General features: G+C 44.1%; 1 long non-coding RNA gene across 2 annotated transcripts in view; it reads right to left on the bottom strand.

The window, feature by feature from the left end:
- LOC125334847 overlaps positions 1–24,640 on the bottom strand; it is a 140,977-nt gene that overhangs the window by 11,756 nt on the left and 104,581 nt on the right. The window contains exon 3 of one of the 2 annotated variants that reach the window (XR_007207258.1): positions 6,761–6,897. This is a non-coding gene — a long non-coding RNA (uncharacterized LOC125334847). The remainder of the gene's footprint in view (positions 1–6,760; positions 6,898–24,640) is intronic. The other variant, XR_007207259.1, reaches the window with a different exon arrangement.

The raw sequence follows: 24,640 nt of genomic DNA, 5'->3' as shown, positions 1-24,640 counted from the left end.
ACAGTCCCATGATAATCTAAAAGACAAAGAGACAAATGAAGTCCCTGGGTAATCACAAGAGTGCCAGGTGATACCAGAATTGTCAGGAGGATGTTTCTGATACCTGGTGAAGCACCTGCCCTCTTGGTGAAGGTCATCAGACCTCAGCATGAGCTGGACCATTCCCAGCTCCTCACCTTTGAGGGGACAAAGCTTTCAGACCCCTCTGCAGGCTCCCCTCTGCCCACAGGAAGCAGCACTCACTGTGCTGGTGTGTTGGGCAGGATAGAAACTCAGCTCTGTCATAGATTTTATTCCATTTTATTACTCTCAGCTCTTCCAGAGTATTACAAACTCTCAGGAGACCTTTTAAGACATTTGCTGATGCTTCACTTATAAATCAAATCTCTCTTTCCTGGATACTTTGCTGTACTCCATCCACCTCCTGGGCTGTGGGAATAAAATCTTGTGGAGAACTGAGCCCACCTCCACCTTCACACTGTCTCCCCCAAAAAAATTTTAAAGGGAGAAATTTTCCCAGCGTGAGCTCAGATTTTACTGGTCAACCTTTTTTTTTTGTTACAGCTTAATGAGATTTATCCCCCCTCTTTCCAAATGATAATTGCAACAGGTAAAACTAGCACTTCACTGCTCTTTCTGGGTCTGCAGAAGATTTTTTTGAGGCTTGTGGTGTCAGGTGGAGGTGGCACCTCTTCACCTTCCTGACTGACAAGGCTGTGTCAGATGGTGCCTGGGAGTGTGGGCGCGTCTGAGACAGGGGAAGGCTACTGGGAAAGAAGATATTCTCAACCAACATCTTTCCTGAATTGAAATTAAAAGCTGAAAAGATTTATTGCAGTAGCATATTCATGCTGCTATATTTAAGGTGATGTCAGTGTTCTCAGCATAATCCTTCTTATGCACCGAGGATTAAAACTCAGCCATAATAAAGTAGCCCAGACTGAGACTTGTCCTCAAATGTTTCCTATTTGAAGCATTAATTTTATTTTATTAAATTAAAAATAAAATCAGTTCAAGACTTTTGTAGGTTTGGAGAAGAGAACAAGGAGGAATTCTGTCTAGAGACTTGCCCCTGCTGATTGCCAGAGAAGTCAAAAGACCCAGGCAGAGATGATACTGCAAAGAGAGAAAAATGTTGCTGCTTTTCTTGCTTTGAGCATGGGATATCAACCTATGGACTAAAGAAGTGCCTTTCCACATAAACTGATGATAAAAATTCAAATAAACATCAATTCCTCTCTGCACTGTGGCCAATCCTGTGGTGCTTCCAGGACTTCTGGGTACCAGCTGAACTTCAAAAAGCCTTGGCTTCCTCCCTGGAGCCTGTGTTTACTCTTGAACACGCTACAAATAATTAATAGGTTTATCTGTTGAAATGATACATAGAACAGCAATAAAGGTATTTTGCTTGTGAAGTAGGAACAAATGTCTGTAAGGGAACTTGCTTTTTTCCAGTATACTGTCATTTCCAAGAATATCTAGTTTCCTGAGATCTCTTTTGTTGATGGCCAGTATTTTTATTCCCTAAGTTCAAGTGAGAACATGAATCATAATTCTGATCATGTTAAAGAGTTTTAGCAGGATTGTTTTCCCCTTTGAACCAGGTGTAGGGCTCCAGGTCAGGATCCAGCTGGCTGTGCTGGACCAGTAGAGTGTATTCAGGATGGGGAATGCTCAACAAGCATGTGGGAGCAGGAGGAAACCAGACTAATTGTGGGATGTTCCCTGCATTGGCCACGCTCAAACCACAGCCTTGGGGACCAGCTGGAAAGAAAGACTGGTGGCTGTGCTGGCCCTGGGCACAGGGAGCAGGTCTGCCTTAATGCAGCCCTCTGCTCTGAGATAAGGATGAAATGATTCTTTGAAGCTGAGATAGTGAAAAGAGGGGAAAAATTTATAAAGCTGGTGAGAGAGCTTAGTGCTGCTCATAGCATCAGAAATGGCCGGAGTCAAGGTGTCCCTTTGGGGAGTTTTAATAGGAAACTCTCCCAAGAGCATGTTCCAGCTGGAGGAGGAGGAGGAGGGAGGACCACAAAGATGGGTAGTTAGTCCTGGAGCAATGTAATACCAGCAGGAGACTGTCCTTTCTAAGGATGCTAAAATCTGGGATTCAGAGAGACTGTGGAGCATAAAGATGTTATATACACAAGGCTGGGGTAATACATAGCCTGGAAATGTCAAATTAAATTCACCTGAACAATTTCAATTTGATTCCTCTGGGGGTATACATGGATTTATGATCTTTAAGCTAAATATTCACATGCCTTTTTTTCCTGAAGTGTTCATGTGCACAAAGTGTACCTGCAAAGAGCTCCTTTAAAGAGCAATTGTTTGATATTTTAATTCCAGAAAACTGGTCAAACACTGCTCTGGAGGCAATGACTAACTTCCTCTCTGGCTTGTCTGTGGAATTCATAAGTTTAGAATTAATTTAGAGGAGGGTGACATTATTGCCACTTTACAGAGGAAAGCATTGAGTCACAAACAAGAGTTCTCCCAAGTGCAGTAATTGCAGAACCCAAATTGTGATGATGCAGGGCTGGGTACCTCATGCCCCAGGGTGTTTGCTCTGTTAAAATATCTGGATGCAGCTGGGGGAGCTCAGCACCCCTCTAAGGCCAAATTCCAGGGTATCTCCCCAAAATGAGCAGCTTGCATCTATTAATGACTCCAAAAATGTTAGAACCTTGTGTAGGAACTCTGTGAGGGAGATAGAAGGGGGTAGTACATTATCCAGGACTTTGGAGACAACTGTTTTAAAACCAGGATGACCTTTCTAGTTGTTTTTATGGAGAATTTGTGGTTTGGATTGAAATTGTCTGATGGAGAATTTAAAAAAAAATTATGTAATAGAGATTAGAGGTTTCTGAGGGAAAAAAAAAGAAGAAAGCATGAACAGCAATCTGCTCTGTTCATTTTTTGACTATTACAGGGGGATGTGGAAGGATTTTATGCTGGGAATATGCTTTTTGAAGTTCCCATAAAAATCTGTTCAAATTTGGCCATGCTAAATGCATTTGTGAAATTACTATTTGCACATGCTCAGAAGAGCCTTTTTAAATTTTATATTTGGCAGCTAAAATCTCCAGAGAAGCACCTGAGCAGCTTGGAGCTGTGCCATACCCACGGGCTGATCAGACTCCAGCCCAGGACGTCAGCGTGAAATGTGGGATGGGGCGGGCTTTTCCCAGAAGAGGAAGATTTCAGCCCTATGGATGAACATGTGAATGGCACAAAATAGATGTCATTATACTCTCAAAATCCACAGATAGCATCAGCAGAGACTGAACCAGAGTCTTTGCAAGTCAAACAAAATTCCGAAGGGGTGGAGCTGTCAGACCGCTTGCAATAAATTCTGAGTGATGCTGCTCTCTGAATACACCCCTGATTTGGATGAGGTTTGTGGTGTGCATTGTCTGGACAGTCATTGCTCCGATTTTCCTGCTGCAAAGAAGGAACCATCCCAGACACAGTGGTGGCACAGAACATTTCCTCTCACCTCCCCCACTCCTCGGCTTTTGGAAAGGCAGCAATGCCAGCCCATCAGCTGCCTGTCCAAATTGGATGTGTAAGTCTGGAGCAAGAAGAAAACATCCTTGCTGAGGGACAGAGAATCCAGCCCTGCTCAAGGATGGAGCAAACAGGACCTTTCCTTTGCACGTCACAGCCCTAAATGTGTCAACACATGGTTGGGTCAGCAAAGGGGAGTTTTACCTTGGAATGCCCACAGGGAGATAAGTGCAGCAACGCTGTTAAAGAGAATTAGTTATTTATTTGCATGGCATTTAATTGTGTTGAATAAAGGTCAGTGTGTTCTCACAGTCTTGCCATTTGTGTTGAGGAAAGGAGAGCAGCTGTGGCTCTTCTCCCCATCTCCAGGATATCAAACTCCCTTATTTTACAGCCAGGTATTCACAGCTGCCTTTTACGAACTCACTCCATAAAGAGAGGTTTCTTGCCAAAAACACAAAAAGAACTTATCTTAAAATTCTCATCCACCATGACAACAGAGACGGGATTGCACCCAGAAGCAGCAGGGCCGTGAAGAAACAGCATTTCTCCAGGAAGCCTAACCAGAAAAGTTTGGCTGATACATTTTTCCCCTGGTCACTGGGATTTACCCACATGTGGTCCAACATGTCACACACACCCCTGGCTATGTGATGTACTTTGAGTGTCCCTTGGTCCTGTGTCGTTTATATCTCACAGTGAGCTGCCACAGATCTACCTTGTAATAATGTTCAATTAACAGGGAGTCCTTTGAGACTCATCAGTGTCATCTTACACCTTTCTGTGCACACCTCACACTCACTCCAGCCCCAGCAGGCACCAGTGTGATAGGAACTGGGACTATGTCCCAGCAAATTCCACTAAAGTCTTTTGGTTGCAGTGCAGATTCTGCCTGCTCCCCTATCCTGGTGCAAGTGTCATGACACGAAGGTCTGAGGGTGGAACACCCCTCACCCAACCTTGCAGAACACTGTAGAGCTACATGGACTCAACCCCCAGCCCACACAAATTAAAACACAATAGGTCTCCATGTGGTTGGTCTCATTCAGGAGGATTTAATTACAGTGAGATGAGGAGCCTCCATCCAAGGGTTTCACCTGCTTTAGTCTTACACCTTTTCCCGATAATTTTCATGGCCTTCCCTTAGGCTCTGTAAGGCTCAGGCAGCTACAGAAGTAGCAATATTTCCCTAAAAGAGCCATTCCCAAATGTCTCCTTTGGGTTTTTCATAACTTGGTACTGTACCAGCTCTTCTCACCGAGCTACCGTGTGGAATAATGTGCCCAGGCGAACATTGTTACATGAAAACACAAATACTGGAGATGCTGACAGATGGAGGAATCACACTGTTTTGAGGGAAGGAAGGGCAGGATAGGAGCAGGAATATCAGAATGAGTCTTGCCGTTTACATGTAACAAGCTACAGCTATATTTGGATACGCTGAGGCATTCACAACCTTCCCAATTGCCAGGCTTTCAAATACACACATTACCACCAGAAGTGCTCTTGCTTAAGTGCTCCCATCTCTAGGATTTCCTTTGAAGTATCTGACTGAAGTAATGTAAAGTGCATTTCAATTGGCAGTGAATGCAGGTTAAATGGTAACAGCACAACAGATCCAGTGTTTGTTCCCTGGGCTTTTTCTTTTACCAGTCTCTCTTTTTACGAGGCTTGGTTACTTACTGTAACGCTGCATTCAGGCACCTTCAGTCTATTAAGCCTCTTTCCTGACCCTCTATACAACTGCTCGAGGATGCTGTGAGCTGTATCAGTACTGCTTTAGTACACAAAAAAAGTGAGTAAATGCACTGCTGAGTGCACAGGCTGAGCAGCAAGCGGTGGGTAAACTCCCTTTAGAAATCTGTGCGCTTGCATTTACCCTTGGCTACACCGCCGAGCTGGCTGCAGACTGAGCCAAGCGCTGCGGATCACTTTGGATTTGTGTGTCACCTCCCATACGTGTTGATGCAGTATCAACTGTTTAACCTTTAAACAGAGTGCTTTTCTAATCCATTGGATTGGCTGAAGGACGTATATTATGTTAACAAAATAGCCAAGCCTGCACTGAGCAATGAAATATCCCCCTGCCCATGCCAGACACTCTCTCCGCCTTCGATTGCTGAGCCAGTGCTGCAGCGCTGCTCTTTGAAAAGCAACCAAAAAATGCATGACAGGAACTGAGATTATCCTGAGTCACTGATGCTGTCCAGAGGTCCCTTGCCCTGTCTGGACCTGAGCAGGATCTCGGTCATCAGAAAGAGGAAAGACCCAGTGCAAAAGTGGGGAATGAATGCTCCTGGCAGTGAGGCATCAGGCTGATTTATAATGGAAAAAGGACTGATCTGGGTCATGGATGTGCTAATACACCTTCCAGGTGTGTCAGGGAGAGGACAGGGATCAGCCAAAGAGGGACACAGAGTGGAGTCCTTCCACTTCTGTATCACAAAATCAGGCTCAGTGACTTCTAAGGGTAACAAGAGGAGGGATCACATCCTAAAACTGCTGTGTGGTACAGCCAGGCTGAGGTCTCCCGCCAAACCCCTATTTGTGCCTGTGTCTACGAAGCAGAGATTGGAATTGAACTGCTGCAGTTAACTTGCTTGTGCTTCATGCATACACACTCAAGAGGATTTTCTTGTTTTTTTTTTTTTCTCTTAAAGCTGTGAGACATTTTTTTCAGATTCATCTTGTTGGAGCGGAAAGGGGGAGAAAAAGGAATGTTTCTTTAGGGCTTTGCTGAATTAAACCCCTTACATCTGAGCATCCTCCAGATCTGGATGTTGGCACCTCCCTACATCTTCCCCATGGCTTCTCTGAAGCTGCACCCATGATAGATGTTTAACATGCTGTAATGCATATTCCTCTGTAATGACTTTGGTGGGGCCATTACCATGAGTTACACCAGTGACAGATTGATACTTAAGTCAGTATATGTTTGCATAATATCTGTCTGCGTTCCCACGTAGCCCCCCATTACCAGTGCACATAATGACAGCACCGAGAGCCACATGACTGGTGGGTTCAGCCCCAGTCCCTGTCACTTATTGCCATGGCACCCAGCACTGAATCACTGAGGGTGTTTAAATAGGCAGACATTAATTTATAGAGTAAATCATTACGAAATGGAGGAAATAAGTGACTATCATTGGCACTGATTTGATCTAATGGAGTCTCACAGTAAATTGCTAATATTCTCCCTCCCCCACTGTATTTTTTTTTTTTAATGAGAAAAGCAAATAAAAATATAAACCTTTGTTCAACTTGCCATATACATTGCCAGGTATGCGGTTTGCTGATGATGTACAAATCCAGCTCACCTCCTCCCTGCTGCTTCTCCAGCTGGGGAACAGGATCTCCTCCTTGAGGTTTCAGTAGAGACTCGGTAACCTGAAAATTGGAGGAAGACACATTTATTGCTCTCTCCTACATGGCCTTTTCCCTTTCTTGTCTGAGAGAAGGCAGCTTTTGGTTCACTCGAGTGGAAGTTGGCTGTCCATTTCCTGATGGCAGCAAAGAGCAGACTCCCATCTGGTTGATGCAGATGCCACTGTTTTGACTTTATCCAGGTGGTCACCCAGCAAACCCTGTTGTGCCTAATTATTTAAGAGGGTTGTGAAACACTAGGTGATTTTATATACCATATGTGCTAGAAAACATAATCATGAAGATGCTGTGACTTAATGATGTGGCAACTTCAGCTCCAAATCTTCCATGTTTTACGGCTTAAATCTGACCTTTCCCTTTCCTGTAATGCACTTTGTAGCATTTAGCATGAAAGAAGAGCAAACAGAACTGGAGATGGGGAGGTTATCAGCAGCAGTTACAGAGCCATCCTCCACCCTCTATCAAGATAAAGCACTTGACTCATTTTAGAATATCCATCCTAGGGGGAAGAAGGCGGGAGGAGAGAGGGGAGAGCCTGTCCATTAAATGGAATTTCAGGATTTGGAGATCAGAGACTTCCTTCATGGTGTTAGAGCAAATCACAGATCTCCTTCCTCAGAGCAAAACAAAAACACACCGGGTCTCCTGCTCTGGTTATTAATTTATTTATTTTTAACCCATGTAGTTTGTTGCTTTGACTTCTCAAACAATGGGAAGGTACAAGGAGAGAAGGATAATAAATTGCATTCCCTCCTTTTTGCCATCACAGGAAACCTTGAGGGACTGTTCAGCAAGCTGGAGCTCTTATCTGCCTTTGGGCGATCTCATTATCAAACCTTCATTTTGCTCCCCAGCAGGAGAGATGGCCTGCAATGTATGATAACCTCTACTTATGAAACTCACACTCCAGAAATCTCTGATAATAGGCCAGCTAAAATGGAAAACCAAAGAGCAGGCACCAGGTTTTCAGCCACCAATAAAGACTACACACATGCACACACACAGAGGCAGGTACCAACACACATATATGTTTTTAGTTTTATTTATATTTCTATGCACCAGCTGCACTCTGATGGCACCTCCCAGAATTTAAACCACAAAGCTAATAGGACTAATGTTTTCCAGCATACTTGAAATAATATTTTCAAATAAGCCTGTGTGATATAGGAGCCTGTATTCCATCTACAGAGAGGTCAGTGAAATCAGTGGGAATTATAACCTATCTAACCTGCTCAGGTGTTTTATAAATCCCATTAAACACTTATTTAAAGACAGTTGAAAGTATGAGGTGTAGGAACAGAAGTAGTTCCTGGGGGTAGAGAGAAAAAGAGGAGAAAAGGCATAAAGAGAATCAAGTTCCCTAAGCACTTGGGCACTTTGATTAATACAATATAATATAACATGATAGAATATTTTATATTACTTTTCAATTAATTTCCCGTCATGATGGCACTGTCCAGGTAATCCTTCGTCCTCCAAATTCATTTCTGAACCCTACATCTCTGCATAGGACATTGAGGGATAAATGGGTTTGCAGCACTCCCAGTGCAACCCCTTCTGGGTATGGGCTAGAGAAGGTAAGAGACTGAGATCTGGGGAGTTCAGCTGCAAATCCCAGAATTCCTGACCATTTTTCCTGATTCAGGCTGTGTGTCCTGCAAGTCTCCATGCCCAGCAAAGAGATCCAGCTGACAGAGGGCCATGAGGGCACAGTCGCAGCCCATACCCAATGCCTGCCCACCCCACTGTGGGAAGGTGAAGTGTTGGATCATGTGGCAAAGGTGAAGAGGTCCTTTTGAGCCCGGAAAGGTCTCCAGGAGGACTCCCCTGGATACACAACCTCACTAATCCATACATTCCCACTTGCAGGGCTGTGTTTCCCAGCTCCATGAGCTCCCACCAAGAGCAGCTGCTCTGCCATGGAGCAGCTTTGCTGCTCTCCACAGGCAGGGGATTAGGCCATGGGAATCAGCTACAGCTCAGCATCGCTTGGCCATCCCCATCCCCATCCCGCTGCCATGCCAGAACTTCCTCATCGTAACCTGAGAAACAGAGCAATCCAGGCTACGAACTTAATTTTTATCTCCTTTTGTTCTGTACCACTGGGAGATGTTCTGGATCACACAGAATGTGGTATGAAGGCAAAACACCTGGAAGCATCAAAAATCCATCCCCTCTCTTTTTGTTTCCACTTTCCTATCAGTAAAAAAGGTCAGCAATAGTTAGTGCCTCACTTGTGCAGGGAATGCAAAAATATATTTGCTCTTGTAAAACCTCCCTAGGCATAACACACTGCTGCAAATATGATAACACTTTTAATTATATTTTAATATATCATACAGATTATATTTTCAATACCTTAAAAAATAATCAACCTGAAAAATCCCAGCTAGTGAGGAAATAAAGGCGGAGAACAAAAATACTAAGATATGAAGAGATTTTTCTTATGAAGGCTAAATATGTCATATTTCCAAATTTCCATTAAATGGGAACAAATAGGAGGAAATAATCATAAAAAGCTGCAGTGAGGCACCTGGTTACCTGAACAGACCTAGTTGGAATGGGTTGTTCTTGCTGAACAAAAGAGTAAAAGTGAGAGAATTCCCCACATTTTCCTGCACTGGACTTTGGGGACATGCTCTTCTAGGGGTGTTTTCCCAAACAAGCAGAGGCAGGAAGGGAAGGGGAGTTCTCTTCACCCCAGGGCTCCCACCACAGGGAGAGCTCATCCACCCATGCTTTGGGAAAGGAATCATCATTGTCCATTTCCCATCCCTGGAACTGCTCCAGGTCGCGTTGCTTGGAGCAACCTGGTCTAGTGGAAGGTGTCCCTGCCCATGGCAGGGGGCTTGGAACAAGATGAGTTTTAAGGCCCTTTGCAGCCCAAACCATTCTGGGATTCTCTGATTCCTGTGGCCAGGCTGTGGATCATCACCACCACACACACCAGGAGGGTGAACAGGAACCAGCTCACAGTTATTCGTACCAAATGATTATTTTATTTCGTTAGATTAAAGGCTTTCATTTCCAATGGCAGCTAATCCTGTGCTTCTCAGAAATAACACATACCCTCTTAAAAGCACGTAAGGTGAAGATTGGGGTTTCTTTAATGGAAAGCAGAATCACACCTGCAGTGGCCACGGCTGAAGGCAGATCTGTCTGGGCAGACCATGCAAGAGGTCTCGTGAAAACAGCAGTTTTATCAATAAAGTCAAGTCTACTTCAAATGAACACACAGAGGCCTTTCCTTAAGAAATGGGCAAGGCAATAGGCAAAACTCAAAGCAGTCCTCTTTTAACAGAGGTGTCTGAGCTCTTCTCAGCTGGCGTTTTGCAAGAGACAAAAACATGAACCCTAAAAACAAGGCAGTAGATCCCTGTTCCCAACATCTTCCATTCACATCCCACGCCAAGGCCGCAGTTGGATTCCTGGGAGCTGGAAGGAGAAGGAGCTCGCGCTCGTTCTCCTCTCCCATGCTAAGGGCAGGTAATTATCTCTGCATTCCTGGAGGAATGTTACAATAAATATGGCTGTCATTTTTCATTACTGCATAGTGAACAAAGGGAACAAAGAGAACAAAAGAAACTGTGGTTTTGCTAACCTGGGCTCATGTGTGCCTGGATATGTGCAAGGCAGGAGTAGAGGGGAGAGTTTATTTCTATTATTTACTGTGGATTAAGCAATCTGGGTCACTGTCCTAAAATTTACCAGTTTTTTGAACTAATTAAAAATTAATCTCTGGGAAAATCCTTCTCTCTTACTTGGTGTCCCACCACTGGGTTTCTTGGCTTAAAATGGAACTTATTTGACAGGCAAGAAATACAATCATGTCTCCCTAACTTCTACTATGCAAAGCACAAATATTCACTTTCTCATTTTTTCCCTATTTGACCTCTCAGTAGTGGCCAGATTTCTGAATTTATCTTAATGACCAACATCTTATGATGTTGGAAAATACGGCAAAGGAATTTGTGTAAATAAAAGTACATAGAAACTGTGTGTCTGTTAGTTCCTTCCCTCCAAAGTCATCCTCGATGCTTTTCTTTCAATGCAGACAAGATAAAATGGAAAATGTTCAATACCCTTAATCACTGAAAATACCTAATCTGAGACACAGCCAGCTCAGAGTCCAGCTCTATGCCTGTGTATTTTTTTTTGCATGGTTCCTAGGTGTTTTTCCTGCCTAAATGAACAGATACTTTGATTTGCCAAACTGTTATTAGAGAAAAAAAAAATTAGAAGGTTCACAGTGTTCACACTGACTGCAAAATTATCTCCTGAGTAGCAGAGAGAACAGTTTGCACTCATCTGTCTGAAGTCTAGCAGCAAATGGAAAATTACAGTGTAAGCAAAATTTCCCCTGGCAACTGTCTACGTATGAAACATCAAACTCTGGAGAGAACTGAAAACCACAGGTCACAAGAGTTACTCAAGAGTCTTGCCTCTCCCTTTCTCTGGTAATAGATTTTGCTGAGACCTAGGAGTGACAAATTCACTTCTCTTATATCCCAAATCCCATACTTCATCTTCCATGCGTTTTTCTACAGCTCTTGCATATCCTCTCCTTTGGATGGACATGGTGGTGCTGTCGCTTCTCCTCCCCAGGGCTCTGGTCCCTCATGGTGTCTGTTGCAGCCAAGTGGGTTTTCTACCAAGATCCAACTTACAGAGACCCAGCTTAGTCCTAATATCTGCACCAGACACACACTTGGGGATGTCTCTTCCCAGAGCAGCACGAAAACACCAACTCCATGAGGTCTTGCAGCCTCAAACTTCCCAAAAACTCCTGCCTTTAACTCCTCTCAAGAATTTCACGAGTGTCAAGCTGCTGCATGTTGTTCTGTTATTTCAAGTCGACTGTACTGATATATGAATATCTGTGTATCTCAGAGTTACAATGGGTGCATATGACCCTGGAGGTGATTTGGGAGAAGAGCAGCCAGCCCAGAAAATGAAGTTTTTCAGCACTGTGGACAATCTGCACGCACTGGCATGAGGAGAGCTGGGTTCTCTCCCAGTATTGCACACAAATCTTGTGCAGACACACAGGTGTGGGGCAAACGCTCAGCTGCAACCCTTCCTGATGGGCATTCCTACACTGTGGGAAGGTGCAGACACATCCCAGTTAGGTGCTCAGCAGCTTTAGCTGTGGCGTAGAGCATCTGCAAGCCCATCCCTGTCAGAAGCAAAAAAATAGAAATTGGTAGAAAAAAAAATTAAAATAAAGGAAATTGATGAAAAATGAGATATTTCTGATTTGCCACTCTCTGCTCTTATCTGATCTCAGCCTGTTCTCTCTAACAGGCACCTTCTTGTCAGTAGCCCCAATGACATCAATTGAGTGGGAGTGCAAAGCATCAACATTACTTGTGAGAACAATCCAGTTAGGGAAGCTTGCTCTGCTGGTAATATTAGAATCAAAACATTCAAATGCACAGACAGAGAGGCTAACAATTCAATTTATGCTGTGAATGCTGAACAGCACATTAAGCAAATCAGTTCAGATGGTTCTGGGTTGTTCGTGTTTAAAGAAGATCAGAAACAAAATTTCCAATCCTGTACCACATCTAAGAGCTCGAGAGGAAGCACTAAAACCTTCACTATTGATATATTTATTGTTCTGCATTTCCCTCAGCTGCTTGGTCTTTTACTGCTGCCCTGTGGTCCATAGGGAACTGCTGTGGTCCTTCACAGAAGATAAACCAAGTTTTCCATGTGGTTACACCTCATGCAGTGGGACATTTTAGGGATGCTAATGTTAATTTTTTCCTGAATATTATTCTGTCATAGATAATCTACAACGCAATATGCAATAAACCTTCCAGCAAGAGTTTGCCATTTCCCCTACAAGCCCAGATTTCCAGAGGACTGCAAGTTTCCAAAGTTGCAAACAGCCATTCCAAGGATTTATGAAGAGCTCTAAGCTAGTTTGTTATCTAACCACAGCAGGTCACATTAATGCCAACTGACCCATGAGTGCCTGGAGGTGTTCCCCCACCTCTGACACATTGCTTTGAGTCCTCCATCAACCCTCTTTCCATGACGGGCCTAATCTTGGGAGAAAGTCTCAAAATGTTCCTGGATTCAGACTTAAACCCTGGCTCATACATTACAGACGGTCTCCCAATACTGCAGGACAGCATAAATCCATATGGGTCCCTTCCAACTCAGGATATTCTGTGATTTTATCTTTATATATCTATATAAAATACTGGACATTACCAGACAGCTGGATATATGGATGAGAACAACCCCTACAGCAAGACCTGGGTGATTGCAGTTTCATAGCTGAAAACGTCTCTTTCCAAAAACTTGAAGAAAGGCTCCAAAGCAGAGATGTGGAGCCAGCAGGGCTGGAGGAAGCACAGCCATCCCCTGAACTGGCAGTGCCACCGTGTCCCCTGGTGCTCTGTGTTCCCAGATAGGGCTAATTAGCTCTTGTTGAGCAGCACATTAGCACAGCAATGCAGACTTTCTCGAGTACCCCGGCTTGCTTGGAGCTACACTGTGCCACTTACAAATGTTTTAAGATTCATTAACCTCCCTCTGCACTCCCCAGCTACAGAGACAATATATCAGGAGAGCAAACCTGCAGCAGTGGTGAGACAGACAGGATGATAATTTCTCACCCATTCTCCTCTCCTCTGCTCTAACACACTCCAGATAATCACACTCGAAGCTAGATCAGACAGGGACAAAATTAACTGGAACTAGAACTCGGGCTTCACACATTTCTTGCTTGTATCTACACAAGGCACTGCGACCCTTCCCCATCTGTCACCTTGTCCCTGCATCAGCCCCACTCGCTGACAGCCCAGCTCCACCAGCCTGGGGTGCTGCCAGGCTGAAATGATATTGAGGCACTAATGGTTCTGTGCTGTTCTGCAGGGCTGTGTGAGCCTGCACCAGGTGACACGAGCAATTCCACACCGGGTTATCCAGATCCTGTTTGTGTTTTCATGCTGGCGTGGAAATTCAAGGTATGTTCCCCCTATGTCTCCCTCTCTTTCCAAAACTCAAAAGAATCAGTGCCTACAATTTAACCATCACTGCAGCACTGCTATTCAGTAATTTGTATTTTAAATTTATGGAGAATATTACTGGAAAAAACGAGCCTGGTAATGAATTCTGTATTTATCTTTATTTTTTTTCCCCCCACAGAAGATCTTTGAAAAACAAGTTTTCTTTGGTCAAAATGCAATCCCCTCAATTTCATCAAGGTTACTGAGAATTATACAGGTCTACTATGCTGTTCTGGACCTGAATTAATAGTGACTCGTTTGACACATACTACTTAGTTAACCTGGGTAGGGTATTACTTTCTTATCTAACTACATTAATTGATTCTACATCACTTAATAGCTCAATAGCTTATCAGGTTACTTCACTCACTAGACAAGCTAAATGTCTGGAGGCAATTAGAGTGTCATTCTCTGTAATAACAAGTTTCTTTGAGAAGTTGCTGATGAGGTTCTTTATTACACAGATTATAAAACGTATCTTCATACTGTTATAAATATAGGTACAAATTGAAATGACTTACCAGGAGTCCCACTTCCCTAGCAACCAGGCAGATTTTAGGCTCATTTTAGGAATGGTTGCTTTCTCCCCTTCCTCCCCCCTCCCCAATGCTCTCTCCTGCCTTCCTTGTGATCTGTGTCCAATTTTCTGTCACTCACAGGTGGTCTATGACCACGGAGAACCTGTCACTGGGTCCCTTGCAGTTTGCCATTGTCATTGCTCAGCTCAATCTGAGGATGTTACCTCCGGGACACCAGGCTCAGTGTAGGGGTTTAATTATGGCTGCTGCTCTGCGTGGCTGCCACTGACATGAGGAGTGAAAAGACAGAGAGGAGCTCTGTCCTTCCACATTTCCCTACCCCGACAGCTGAGCCCTTCAAGGAGGATGGACACAAATTCCCAGCCTTACCCCAGCAGAAGGTCTGCTCTGTTTTCCACCCCATCCCTCGCACTTCAGCTTTGTTACCTGGTTCATTTCTCACCTGTGTGCCTGAAAAGCCATTAAACAGGGATGGAGAGTCCTCTCTCTGCGCCCCAAATACACCCTGGTGCTCAACAGAAACGTGAAAGCATTTTGCTTACTCCTGCATGAATTCAAACAGTAATAAATGCTTCTTTCCATGGATTAAATTTATAGCATTTAAAATTAAGTGAAAGATCATTAAATTAATTTTTTTTAAACTGTCAACAAGGCTGAATGGTATGGAAGAAAGAGCCAAAACCCAATACCTTTTGTGGTATCCCCAAACCTACCCCCACTCCACAAAGCCTAAATTAATATTTTCTTAGCCCAAACCAGTGTCAAATTTGGGAAGCAAAGAAAATGAGCAGAAGGGGAAGTGGGGTTGTAAGAGATGGGCTTTGTGCTCTGGTGATCTCAGCACCATGCAAAAGGGACATTCAAGACTCTGGGGATCATTCCCCAGGAATGGGGCAGAAGCATGATTTTAAATGACAAAGGAAAAACTTTATTGTGTTTTTTCTTCTTGCCATTCCAAGTATTACTGCTGTTTCTCAGCCATCTCCTGTGGCCAGGCAGGTGGCTGAAACTGTCATTAATTGTGCTCTTCCTTCTGGCTCTTTAGGAATGTTTTTTGGTCACTGCTGGAAAAGCTGCAGGAGCTATGGGAAGACAGGAACACCGGTGGAGGTGAGGCAGAGTGTGAATAAACATTGCTTGTGATCTTGGTTTAAAGGAGGAGAGACCCTGTGTCCCTCCACAGAAGGAAAAATCATGATCTTGTCTGGGTTCCTGATGATTATTCAGTGGAGTGGTGACTTTTCCATCCCACATGGAGGCTTTGCCTGTAAGGAAAATCAGCAGCCCAAAGCTCTGGGCTGGGCAGAAGAGGAAGGCAATGCCAGATCACGTTCTGAATTTTCATCTTCTTCACTGACATCAGCACCTCCACTTTGACGCACACCACAGATCCACATCTCCCTTCAAAAAGCAGTTCCTGTAGGTTCAGAGTTTGGTTGAGGAAATTGTGGTTTGCTTTTAAACCCCTGATTCTCATCACTTTTTCCACGAACACCCTGCTGAGTTGGAGGATAAAGGCAGAGCATCATTAAGAGATGTCGTCCTGAGCCAGCAGCTCCTTTGCCCGGCGGCTCCCCTTGCTCTGGAAGTACCTGGGCTCTGAGCCTGCAGGAAGGAGCCTACAAAGCACAAAAGCAGCCTCCAAACAATCCTACAGGAGCTACAGCTGCCCTGCTCAGCCCAGCACATTTGTTTTCTGTGTGTCTCCTATCTCTGGCATTTAAGATGTTCCATAATTTTCAGAGGACAAACAAACAAAACCCTCGTGGTTCCCTTTAAACAGCCGGCAGCACCCACGGCTCGTTGATATTCATCAGCCAGAGATGTCTGCTACCTCCGAACAATTAGTCTAAAATATTTATCAGAAATAAGTGTTGGGGTTTTTTGTCCAAGTTTTTGAAGTTATGAGGCCTCAGATGGGATTAATGGAAATTTTAATTAAGATATGGAAATAAGCTGCTTTCTCCCTGTCTCTCTGAGACTGCAGGGAGTTCACATTATCCTCAACAGCATGTCTCAACCTGCTGGGGGAACCATTTGCAAGATGACTTTGTTTTTAAGTTCACCGTAGATAGGATGTTTAGTTGGGAATTTGATGTGAACCCCAAGTCCATGTCTGCAAAGAGCTGCTCTGCCCCTGAGTAAGGATCCCCCTGCTCTCTTCCACAGTCAGAATCATGAACCCTTTTCCCACTGCAGGGAAAAGCTTTCCTGAAGGAGGGAGAGGGATTTAAATCCTTTTATATGTTTTCTGACAGGCATCCTGTCCATCAGGCTGATTAGCTGGGCTCCATTCATAAGGAGAAGATAAACAGAAAGGAGAATTGAAGGGGCAACAGCTGAGCAGAGGAGCCCAGGCTGCCACAGGGCTGTCGGGGAGAGCATCCCAGAGGAGCAGAGGCTCTGCTCCAGCACTCTTCAGGTTCATGCTGCTGCAGACAGGACCCTGACGAGGCTGATAGTGAAGCAGATTTGAAACACAGATGATTTTAGGTCTGATTTTAGTCTCTGACTTCATTCACTGGTCACAGTGCAAATGCCCAACACCAGCAGGGTGAGCGCCCTCCTCTCAAACACCGCTGTTCCCCTTCGGAAAACATTTATTTTATGGATATTCATCTTCCTTACACTGTAGCATTGCTAAGAGTGTGAACTGAGCTTTTATTTTGGAGGCAAAGGATTTTAATTTGAGCCTTGGAGCAATTTTGGCCTCTGGTGTTTGCAGATTTCACTGGAAATAAGGAAGCTAAGTAGGCTGAAGAGTTAGATTCTTCCACAGAAGAGAAATTGTGACTTGCATGGAGAGGTTGTCTCAAAATATTGAGGAAAGCTGTCTGCAGGAACTGCCTGCAAGCTTTTCTGCTTCTCTTCTTCCTTTAGTCTCTATAGATAAACCTCACTTTTCCCAGTCCAAAGACGAGGGAAACTGAAGCACATAGGCACCTATATTCTCCAAAGAGAGCTATATTTTTGGATGCTTTGGCTTCCGGATGCACTAAACATTTGTATTTCTAGCTGAGCCCAGCATGAGAAGAAGATTTAAGAGAAGGGCATTTTAAATCTGTTTCAAAAGGTAATGAAAAATATCTGGTAAAATTATTTCAAGTCATTCATGTAATTTTGCACCCTGTGGAATCACACTTAGACACCTATTGATATGGATAAAGATATCTTGTTTATGGGAAACAAATCTCATTCTCAAAGCTGTTAAAGCAATGGAAGCACATCTGAATGTGCTGTGAATAACTTATTTCATGTGTGCATTACAAAATAACTCGTGAGCATTAATTAATCAAATACTGAGACCTAAGCATGAGCTATCTGGGCATTTCTATATCAAATCCATCTTACTGACAAGGGGAAACCAAAAGGCATGAAATGACTTGTCCAGGGTCTCCTAAAAGTCCACAGCAAGGCTAAAACTGAAATGTGGCCACTCTTTTTCTCTTCTTTCCAAACTAGGGACCGTCCTCCAGCTTTGGGAACAAAGGAAAAAGGAAAAAAGGAAAAGGAATAGATGCATTAAGGATGCCCAGATGTTCTTGACACAGAGGGCATAGGTCAAATCTGAGATCCTATTTCAAAATCTAGAGAAAATTACCTTTCCAATGACATGTGGCGTGACCTTCAACTCCTAATAGTGTAGGAGCAGTCCATTTCTGAACGTTTGCATCATGCATTTTACATTCTGGATCTCTAAATCATCTCTTATCATTTACTTACTTCTCCCTGATAATGAACACTGTTTTTCTGCTGTATCTCTCTCTCTTTTTATTTTATTTTTTTTTTATGTGGGCTGCATCCTGCTACACCCTGCTTTTCAAAAGCACATGAAAAATCTCAAAGCACAAAACTGACATTTAATGCAAGGCTGGGGTATAGTTGCTGATTACTGCTTGCGTGTGTGTTTTGTACAAAACGGGCAGACAGACTGCAGAAGGCTGGGAGGCATTAAGCAGAGATGATTTTGAGGGGATCTCAACCAAATTAAACTTTTTTTTTCCAAGTAAAGCCCAGCAGGGGATAACAAAAATTAGGGTTGGATTTACTAAAAATGAAGTGCTCTGGTGATTAAAAAATGGTTGGCTGCAAAATCCCAAACTGCATTTGATTGTGAAACAGCACCAAGCCAAGATAGGGCAGCTTTAATAAATTGTGTTGCTAATTACAAATATTTCATAGTATCTCCATTTAGACAATAAGGAGGGAACTGTTTAATGACAATTTATTAGTGCATGTGCACAGATATACTGTATTTTAATCTTCTTTTTATTTTCCTTTTTTTTTTTTCCAATTGGTTCTTCCAAATAGAAAAAATGATAATCGTTATCTAAGCTCTTGACTTCCCTTGACTTAATTGCAATCTAAGCCCACTTCTAATCTGCACAGATCATGGTTGCACGATTTGGAGTTTAATTTGAACCCCCGGTGAATACATGTGCAGAGGCTGGAGGGTTTGTGTGTGCACACATTTGTGTGCTCAGTGCTTTGAACGTGTCCTTTTTCCCCCACCAAAAAGAAAACCAAGCAGGAAAATGTCTCTCTGTATTTTCACTATTAGCACAGGCAGCATCCGCCTGCCTGCCAGGACTGCAGCTTTCTGAAGGATCAGGATTTTTTCCACAACTCCGTATTTCATGATATAAATATAATTCAGAGCTTTGGAAGTAGGAAACCATAATTTGCTGAGAGTGGGGAAGACCAGAGCAGTTCTTCTGTGCCTGGTCCACAGAGTGTGTCATGCCCCTGAGCTAGGGAGAAGATCCCTTTGTGCTTCAAGTCTGATATTGCAAAGCTGTTAAAGAAATCTGGACGCCTAATTCTTATTAGAATACTAAATTGAGGTTTTTCTTACACATCTTCACCTCGCATTTGCCTCAGGAGGATTCTTCCATCCATTTAGAGATGCTGGGAAGGGGATCTCAATCTCTGCATTAATGTGGCTCAGCTGGGGAGAACAGGCAATACGGATGAAGTAAGAAACAATGCACCTAAAATTTGAACCAATTCATATTTGAAGCTCAAGAGAGACGAGTTACCTATTTTTCCATCTTTTTGATCATTATGTTTAAGATATCTGCTCATCCTAGATCAGGCTGAAACCCTCGAGCACCGAGATATCTCTGTGTTTGGTAACTGTCTCTAAGTAAACACAGAAGGGCTGTGTTTGTCCCTGCAGGAACCACATCCCCTGCATGGTCAAGGAATAAGCTCAAAACAGCTCCTGCCATGGAGGAAAAGACCCTGCCTCGTCCCCTGCTCACTTACCAACAGAAAAGCAAAGCCACATACACTGAAAAAATATTTGTCATGCTTGTAGCTAAGATTTAGGTTGATTACAGCTGAAATAAGACTTCCACAGTTTTAATTAGCTACAGGGTGGGGGCAAAGCTCATTACTCTGAAAACGTAATGATGTTTCCGCTTCCATTTCCACAATCAGGTTCCTCTCCTTATGAAGAAGGCATATTAAAGATGGGCTGTGAGCTTGTCACGCCACATCCACTGTTGTTGGAGCAGTTTGGACCTGGATGTGGGAGTGTGGCTGGACTCCATCCTTTGCCCTGGGTTCAGAGGCTGCTTCAGCACTGCCCATACCTTGCCTGAGCTGAACTCTCCTGCCAAAAGCAGATCCCAAACCCTCCTGCATAGTATTTTTATCTGCAGCAAACCCAAGGTCATAATGAGCTCAGGATTATCCCCACCTGAGATGATGCATTGTCCAAGCACGCTCCCACATGCCTGGAAGTCCCAGTGCCTGATGATTAACAACGAGCCCAAGTGGGGACACAGAGACAGGCAATGAAAAATGTCCCTGCAAGACAGGGAGGCTGAATGGGAAGAAACAAATCCCTTTGAGGTGCCCTGAGAGTTACTTTTAGGCCCATGATAGCTCCATTAGTTGTATCTAAGGTGCCACTTCGCATTTCATGCTACAGCGAAGTTTTCATTTGACCAGCAGTGATTTGCACAACTTGTGGAAGTTTCTTTCTCAGTGCTGGCACATTAAAGAAAAAGGCTCCCTGGCGCTGCAGGCGAGATCCAATATTTTGTTGTCATCTACGATTGCCTATTGACTGTGAAAAAGCAAATAACACACTCTGAACCAGGCAAGCTTTTGGATACCCGAATCCGAGCCGGTCTTGCTGCTTTCAAAGAGACCCTTTGGCAGATGTTTGGGGTTTGTGTGTGTGCGTGTGCGTGTGTGTGTGTGTGTGTCCCGTCTTCCATGACCCCACCAAATGTGTCAGACTCTTCCAGTTAAGAAAAAGGATATCTTTTCTTTTAACTCAATTAGCAAACACTGCCAGCTCTGAGAGTCCCTAGCTCAGTCCCCAGGCTGTCAGCTGCCGGTCCAATTTTAGTTTTGTGTACTGTCTAGATAGCAAATTTATTGATGAAATATGGTCGTAGGTGTAAGAAAAACTTGGAGGATTCAACACAACTTCTTGAACCTATACTTATGAAGACTAATGTATATCTTTACGAGCTGGCAAATGCATCTTTCTGTCTCTGAAGGTTTGTGTATGTGAAAAAATAAATCTGAAAAAAAGATGCTGATACTTTAAATTTTGGCTTGTGTTTTTGTTTTTATTTTTTAGTCCTGCAGTCAGGAAAAAAAAAACAATCTGGAAAAAACCCCATATAAATAATTGTTACTATGACAGTGCTGAGGAGACTGAGCCCCAGAGCAGCACTCTGTTTCACAAGGGTTTTCCTTAGCTTAAAACCCCAAAAAACTTCTTATGGAAGACTTCTGTCCTAAACATTATTGGGCACTAACAGATGCAACTCCTTTCTTGCTGAACACATAGGTGATGTTGTGCCAAGAGACTGAGGTGGGAGGGGAGAGTGGCAGGAGGGACCTGTGGGTTGGCAGCTGGGTGCAAAGGTGACATCATTCACTGAAATCTTTGAATAAATTTTGTGTTTCTCATTTAAATTAATGCCAAATATATTTTGCACTGTAGCAAGGTACCGTCCAGTCCACGTGCCGTGTTTTCTATGAATGGGGTCTCTGGACACATAGGATCAGCTCAGAAGAGGTCCTTGGGGACAGATTTAGCACACATTAGTCCCCCAAAATCTGTGTTTATAAGATCTCTACCCATGCAACTCTGAAGCCAATGGGATTTGTTGGAAAAAACATAATCTCAGATAACCTGGACCACAAAGAATTGTAATGCAGAAGATTGGACCCTCCTACATCATTGCTTGGAGATCTTGGCATGCGTGGTGATTGCCCTTCACAACGGCAAGTGGAAATCAAATAGGTCAGGGAAAGGGGGATATGGCTCCATAGTACATTGAGAAAGAGCTGGAGGGGAAAGAAATCCCTCCAGTTCTGTAGAGATTCCCTGGAAATAACAATTAAAATTCTCCCTAAGGACTGTGAGCATTGGCCAGGAGGGAGTTACTTCAGGAGCAGACAAAATGGTGCAAGCTCCTTGAAGTTAACACTCACGGCTTTCCTTCCCAGAGCCTCTGGAGAGGAAGCAGTGATTGAACCCAACAAATCACAGCCCATTTACGCACGGAGAGGGGAACAGGCAGAACTGCTGGCTATGGAGCCAGGTAGCAGGGGAGGCAGAAAGCCCTCAGAAGTGTGAGAAAAAATGTCCCCAGTGTGTGGCAGGAGAGGGAGAAGTCAGACAGATAATGCTGCTGGCTTCTGTTTTGTAGCTCAGGCCCTCTCATGTTCTCACTGACTGTGTGTGACATGGGCATCCCTCCTCATTTTAACTCTTTACGTTGCATTCAGTGCGTTGTTAATGCCTGGTGCCTCCTTTGGTAGAAGCAAAAGGTTCTGAGCCCATAAGGGGCAGGGGGGGAAATCAATAAATTACAATAAAAGTGAAAGAAAAGGATTTCTCTGGCAACCAGCAATTCAGCACCAGCAGGAGAAGCAGCCGCACCAAGGGGGGAGCAAAGACATGGGGGAAAAATAAACAAGATGTCTCATGTAAGGAAAAAAAAATAAAGCAAGGCACATGTTTTGCAGGAAAGGAATAGTGGTGAAAAGAGGAAATTTGCATGGAATAATTCCCCTTGAAACCTTGGATAAATTGGAAGGAATATATCCCAGACAATAGCTGGGCTTTGCTGGGCACTAAAGACAAGTAAGAGGAGGGAAGGGAAAACATCCCCAAATTAAAGGATGAGGCAGCAAACTGCCTTCCTGCATGGCTGAACCCTCAACAACCCCTACCCAGCAGCCTCCAAAGTGTGGAATCCCATGCGAGGGGGAAAAGACATTAGGACTGGGAGGGAGGACAAACATGCTGGGTGGCACTGGTGGCTCTGCCACAGTGAATTTCTTCAGGAACACTCAGGGCCAGGTCCCAGCTCAGTCCTGTGCTCTCCTGCCAGTGCTCTCCCTGCACCTTCCTCGGGGCTGAATTTTCAGTGGAGGGTTTTTATGTCTTTAAAAGCCTCTGATTTGGGGTCCTACATCAGTGGGGAAACAAAATGATGAAGGTCCCGACCTGCTCCAGGTCGGAGAGACTGGCTGGAGTGGGGAGTGGGGCAGGATCTGATCCTCAGGCTACATCCACACCCTTGTGCTGACACTTCCAAACCACTGCGTCTCTGCAGGTGCTTCAGCCCATTCCTTGTGCCCAAACTAATCAGCAATTCATTGCTAAACCACTCTTTGAGAAACTGCTTTGCAAATAAACTCTGGGCTTGGGCACTGGAAGAAAACAATCTCATTATTGGCTGCTGGGTTATTTTCTTCTTTAAGAGATCTTTAAGAGCAAGTCCGATCTATTCCCTTCGCAGTTTCTTCCTCCCCGTCAATACTGAGAACTCATGTGAAGCAAAACACTGGATGCATAAAATGATCTTCCTGCTTGCTTGAGAGTCACTTTGGGTGGGTCCAATACCTTTAGGTTTAAAAAGTAGTCAGAAGGTTTTAGAAGAAATGAGATGGAAACAGACTGGTTTGTATGCATGAAAACCATATATTCTTGTCAAAAAGCTGCTGGTAGCAGCTAACAGCAAAAGGGATGGGTTAAAGGAAAAAAACCAACATTGTTACTATGAGTTGAAAAGTAACAATGAAATTAAACAGGTCTGCAAATGGGGACTTAAAGGCAGGTTTCAGCCTGGGAGGCTCTGAAATAGCCAAAGGGAGGCACATGGCTGCAGAAAGCCTCGTGCTCCTGCAGTAAAACCCTGCAAGGCTGTTCGCTCCCATGAGAAATTCCCTGTGCCTTCCCATTGCACACATCCCTGAACGGCCTTTCCCAGCAAAGGGTCTCATCCTCCCCCTTTTACAAGAGGAGGGTTTGTACAGGAAGAAATAGATGCACTAATAAAGTCTTCAGTGTCTATTTTCACTAATTTAATCTGTGGAATCAAAGCAATTACCCAGCAGAATAAGGTCTCTCAACATTTTTGAGTCCTTGACAGTGACCAGAGGAACCGATACACCCAGGAAAGGTTGGGGTCAGTGGGAAACATGGAACATACAGCCACTATTTCAGTATGTAAATTACTCTCACCGGATGTAAGCTTTATTCACTGCCTCTCTATAACCTGTGCTGCACAGACAGCCTCACTGACATTTCTCAGTCCAAATAAAGAATCCCTGTTGTAACAGGCCACCACAAATCCCTAATGCTAATCCTGATCTGACTGAAAAAAAAGGAGCAGGAGGTCTGTCAGGCACCTTTGCTATGCTAGGTGCTCTCCAAATGTAGACCAGAATGAGGATGCCCAGCAGACTGAAGTAAGTGAGAAAATCCTTTTCCCCCTCTGAACTTCTCTGGATTAACTTTTCCATGTGCTTCCCCTTATATGTGTGTGTGGGTGTCTTATCACCAAGGCCCTTCCTGCCCCCAGTCCCTGCTTGCCTGTTACCAGTCTACAAAAACACATAGACTCGCTCTGGAGTAAAATAAAAATATTGGAAAGCAATACAAGCAAAGCAATGGACGTGACCATTGTCTTCTCTGCAAGTGTGCTTGGAAAGAAAAGGCACAGGTGGAGAAAAAACGGAGAGGAGAGGGAGAGGGAGAGGGAGAGGGAGAGGGAGAGGGAGAGGGAGAGGGAGAGGGAGAGGGAGAGGGAGAGGGAGAGGGAGAGGGAGAGGGAGAGGGAGAGGAGAGGAGAGGAGGCCCAAGGAGAATCTCCTGGGCATGGATAAGTTGCTTGCTGCCATTGTGGAGCTGGAAATGCCCAG

This window comes from Corvus hawaiiensis, chromosome 17 (assembly GCF_020740725.1).
Source record: "Corvus hawaiiensis isolate bCorHaw1 chromosome 17, bCorHaw1.pri.cur, whole genome shotgun sequence".
NCBI classification, from domain to species: Eukaryota; Metazoa; Chordata; class Aves; order Passeriformes; family Corvidae; genus Corvus; species Corvus hawaiiensis.
The sequence above is the reverse complement of the archived record's forward strand: the minus strand, read 5'-3'. Positions and strand labels throughout refer to the sequence as shown.